The 4,996-nt window shown below is 43.2% G+C and overlaps 1 long non-coding RNA gene across 1 annotated transcript; it reads left to right on the top strand.

Moving 5' to 3' along the window:
* Window positions 1-886: 886 nt before the first annotated feature.
* Window positions 887-3,483, top strand: LOC123121795 (uncharacterized). The gene is made up of 4 exons (XR_006459855.1): window positions 887-1,403; window positions 1,525-1,634; window positions 2,100-2,200; window positions 3,159-3,483. It is a non-coding gene; the product is annotated as an uncharacterized lncRNA (long non-coding RNA).
* Window positions 3,484-4,996: the final 1,513 nt, after the last annotated feature.

Here is a 4,996-nt window from a genome sequence, read left to right as displayed (position 1 = left end):
GAGAGAACAGGGCCTGGCGCCGCCGATGCTACGCGGGCTTTGCCTGGCGGCGCCCGCCGACAGCTAGGGGGGAGAAGATGAGGTGGTGGGAAGATCCGACGGCTAGGGTTTTGCACCAGGGCCGCTCATGGAAGAGTGACACAGGGCTGGGTTCCGCAAAATAATAGAGGGTCAATTGTTCTACAAACCATAGAGCAATTGTTCTACGGTTTGCGGTTGAAAAAATCAACAAAACAAAACAAACCCAGACGCAACCACGTAAGCGACTGGGAAGTCGTCATGTACACCTCACCGTCGATAAGCACATAGTATGATTCGCTCGAAACTGCCGTGGCTTCCAAAACAAAATTCGGTTGCAGGAAATTGACCATCATGTCACCCATCTACCGATGATGTTCGTCATATGTAAACGTCGCTGTGGCGGCTTGTCCGCGGAAAATAAGCGAGGCTGCTAAGGTATCTGACTTCTCTGCCGCCTTATTGGATTTCATGCATACTGTATTCAACTGTCAACGCTGCATAGTACTCCACATAGGTTACTTGGCCGGCCAAGACATACTCATATATACACTGTACTAAAATCGATTAGGCCGTCGGGAATGCAACGTGACAGCGTCATTTGAACGGATTGATTGGCGTTTTCAGGGCGAAACTGGGGCAAAATCTTGCAAGAAGTCGTCCTTGGTGGGGCCTCGTGTCGTGAGCGAGGATGTCATGGAATGGAAGCGGAGGTCCCAGGAAAGCGACACGATACCTGGGCCTGTGAGCGCGTGAGCTGATTCGTTGGAGCCGTGGAACGGTGGAAGACGAGAATCGTGTGGCCGTGCCTCATCTATACTTCTATATACTACTATTAAACAGGAAAACACATCCACAGGCGGACGAAAACTCTGCCACGCAGAAGCACCCACGAGGAATCCCAGCCCGAAATTAACGCTAACCACCCACCTATTGCCCCTAATCTCACCCCTCGAGCGTGGGCGGCCACCGGCGAAGGATGCCGCGCTCCAGCCCGCGGCGCGGCGGGTCCCCTCCCCTCCCCCTCCCTTTCGGCCACACCGGTCTCCTCCTTAACCACGAAGTGGGCGCACGCGGTGCGGGCTCCGGCGAACGCGGCCGCGCGCGATCCAGCCGCCCGGCGGCTCCCGCATCCCTCGCCTCTCCGGTCGCAAGTCGCTTCCCTAACCACAAATTGGGCGCACTCGGGGTGGGATCCGGCGAACGTGGCCGCACGCGATCCAGCGGCCCGGCGGCGCCCGTATCCCTCGCCTCTCCGGTCGCACATCTCCTTCCTTCCTACGAAGTTGGTGCACGCAGGGCGGACTCTCCGTCAACCACCTCCAGGAGCTCTGCTTCCGGAAAGGCGGCATCTACATCAAGCTCGGCAAGCACATCGCAAACTGGTATGAAAACGAATTCCTAACTCTGTGTGGACATGCCTCAATTTACTTTGGATTCATCTGTTGTAGGACTGTATAATTTTGTGGTTGAGGAAGAACTGCTTGTTTGCTTGTACTACCACAGGTGTATGTGCCGACGATGAGGGCGCCGATGCAAAAGAGGTGCCCAGTTTCCTCATACGAGGACGTCTACGAAGTCTTCAATAAAGAGATTGGAGAAAATTGCCACAAACTGTTAGTTCCTTCATTGCATTACAACATTGTCCTACACCCTGCTGAAGTAACTTGGTTGTTGTATTGATTAGCAAAACCAAACAATCAGACTGAGCGTGCTTAGTTCAGTTGTTGGACAACAGAGTATTCACCTTGAATCAGAACCTGGATTTATGCTCAGCCTATTTTTAGTTTAGAAGAAACTCTGACTTAAAATTTTGGCTTCCCCCTATTCTTGGTGGTGTACGTTTTTGCACAATTCTTCCTTTTCCCGCTTGCAAGTGCTTCTCTTGTGCAAGTTCATGCCACCACAACACATGATGGGAAAAAAATCGTTGTCAAGGTTGTTGTTATACAAGAAAAGACTGCAGTTCATTTTGAGTTCACTTATATTAAGTTTGAACTCTTAAATCATGACATCAGAGTTCAAATTTAACCAGCTTGTTGTCTGTCTTTCACTTTTTTGACCCCTGTTTTGGCTTACAGGTTCAACATGACCACTTGGTGGATACTTCTGTAATAGATATCGCCACCGTGGATTTAGTAGTGAATGCTCTTCATTATATTTTCCCTACATTTGACTACAGGTAAAACCACAACTGTTCTTTGTTTATTACCTTGTTCTATCTCTCCCTCTTTTTAACATACCACCTCGAAAGCTTTTAGACTTATGCTGATTTTTAGAATTTGTTATGATAGAGAGAAGGACTCCAATCTGCATGCTTTGAAAATACTAATGAAATGAGGGTTTGCTTCCTAAAACATATGTTAGTATTCAATGATTCCAGACAGGTCGTGGACTTTCCACGCTCTCAGACAGCAACATTCTTTTATCCAACGGTGATGTGATTTTATCCATCTGAAGATTGTGTTATCATTTGTTTAAATTCGAGTGATATTACACATGTAGCTTGCTAGGTATATTTTAGAATAGTTACTTATGGAAAATTCTTAGAGGTCATAGATGGGACAGCAGACAACATTTCAGATACGTCGCAGCTGGGCACCATGATCATTGCCCCAATATCTCCTTTTTATGTTGTGAAGATATACATGTAGGTTTCCTTTTTGGTAATTTTTGGAAATCACAAATGATGTTAGTATTATGGTTGTACTGCAATTTGCAAGGTTTCTGGTCATGCTATTTCAAAAATACCTTTTAGATGTGCTTGCTTTCCTACTGCTTGTTCAAAATTCATTTTTACTATTGGAATATGATGATACATCTGATTCAAACTGGAATTCAGTTTTCTTGTACAGAAAACAGAAGGATCAGGTTGTACGTGATAATATATATGCCTAGAAAATGAAAGATATAATAGATTCCTAAGTACTACAACTATCATACCATTCCAGGAAGTTACTTCTTGATGTCATTCTAGAAAATAGAAGGATCAATAGAATGTTCTCGGTGATCATTTTCTGTGTCCTTTTAGGCAGCAACACCAAGTAGCATGGCTTCATCTTAGAACTGTTCAATAGGACCATGTTTGAACTACTGCATATGTAAAGATCATTTCTTCACGACTTCTCTTATGCTCCCAGGGAATCCGGTCCAAACTCCACATTGCTGTCACAGAACAAAGTTGGAGGCACAATTGAAAGAGACCAGCTAGATTCTTCTTCCGGGAATTAAACAGAAAACCTGGCTAGAGATTTCATGGCATGTCATTCCATTTATCTTTGCTTGTGGGCTCATCGTATCCGATGACATAATTGGCATTTATTTCATAATTAGCATGTACTTGAGCACATGATGTGTTTTGCTTTAATTATGGACAACAAGGTATGTTTACTTATTGTGATCATATAAGTGAACCAACATATCCAAGGGCTAAAGTTCATATCTACTATGTATGTTTATTTTTCATTCACACATGTCTCATTGCCTTTTTAGCACTTAGAGAGCAAGGGAGATTGCTCTCATTAAATGATAACATTTTTTTGCAAAATATTAAATAATGAGCGCTCTTGGGTTTTTTCCCAGCTAACCTCAATCCAAGAAGTCTGATCATCAATTAATGAGATTTTTTTTGCTTGTATCATTCGTCGAACCATATAATGAATACTCATATCGTGGCTCAAAACCAATACTTCACAATCTTTTTGCCCAAAGCAACCAATGTCAATATTTATATATTCTAAATACAAATATTATCGCTTGTGTACTCAAGTAAAATGTAAGTGCTTAAACGAAAAGAAACCATGTTATCACTCCTACAGTCCATAGGGACAGAGACAAGGATATGTTGCCTTCCAATCTTGTCTTCCTACTTACTTTTACTTACCAAGAAGAATCAACAAGGAATCTTTTAAGAAAACAGATAAAAGATCATTTTCAGTTAGTAATGTACACCTCCCAACTTGTCTTGTTTACTTCTTTTTCTGTGCATGTGCACCCTGTTGAATGGCATACATACTAGAATTGCAATTGCAGGCAAATCAAAGTGATGGATGGTCTAAAAGATTATCCGGATAAATTCATCTCCTGGGTAAAAGAAGCCATGCGTGACGTTTGGTTGCAAATAATATTGCCTTGAAAATGTATGAGTGCCTTGCCATCTGACAGAATCAAACATTGATGCTTCCTTGCTAAGCATACCTTTGTAAATTCTCTTGGGGAAGGAAAAGTATAACTTGCATTTTGCAAGTTGCAACATTGGTCCAAAAATACATGTTGTTCACACATATCTATTGTATGTAGTTTGTGATCAACCAGAATGTTCAGAGTTTTTGAAAGCACCATCAATGATCTCTGTTTATATCGAGATAAATTATGAAAAAAAAATGAAATTCAACAACCTTAAACCAAACTCTCGCTGGATGTAAGGGCCTTAAAACATGGTTTAGAGCCTATATGATGAAGGTTACCTTGACTTTTTTTGTGTCGTTTTCTTACACTACCCCCTATATTTGATGGGGGAATAGATGTATCTTTGAGAAGAGCATTAGCTGAGACGTGCGTTGCACGTGCAAGCTTACTAGTTTTTTTAGTTTGACATACAGTTCGCCAGAATTTCATAGGCATCGTTCAAGTTGTACAGGTGGCATTTCCGGCATTTTTTTTAAACAGAGACAAGAGATTTACCTCATCAGTTAGAGCAGGTACAATAGTACACAGTCAGCAAGCTATTAGCAGTTCCATGTCATCAAAATCATAGCTGGAAGAGAGAGAAGGAAGGAAAAAGCAGGGAGCGGGTACTTGAGCTATGAGCGCAGGAAGCAAGAAATCAAACCTGCATGCAGCCCGCATGCAGCGGTGTGAGCCTGTGCTCCTCTCCTTTTCACCAACAAGAGCAACTCTAGCAGACCCCGCATCCCCGCCCCGACCCATAAAATAACCGTCAAAATGCGGGTCGGGGCCGAAAAAGCATCCCGATCAG

The sequence above is a fragment of the Triticum aestivum genome, chromosome 1B (assembly GCF_018294505.1).
Source record: "Triticum aestivum cultivar Chinese Spring chromosome 1B, IWGSC CS RefSeq v2.1, whole genome shotgun sequence".
In the NCBI taxonomy this organism is placed as follows: domain Eukaryota; kingdom Viridiplantae; phylum Streptophyta; class Magnoliopsida; order Poales; family Poaceae; genus Triticum; species Triticum aestivum.
This window is presented reverse-complemented; position numbering and strand designations above follow the sequence as displayed.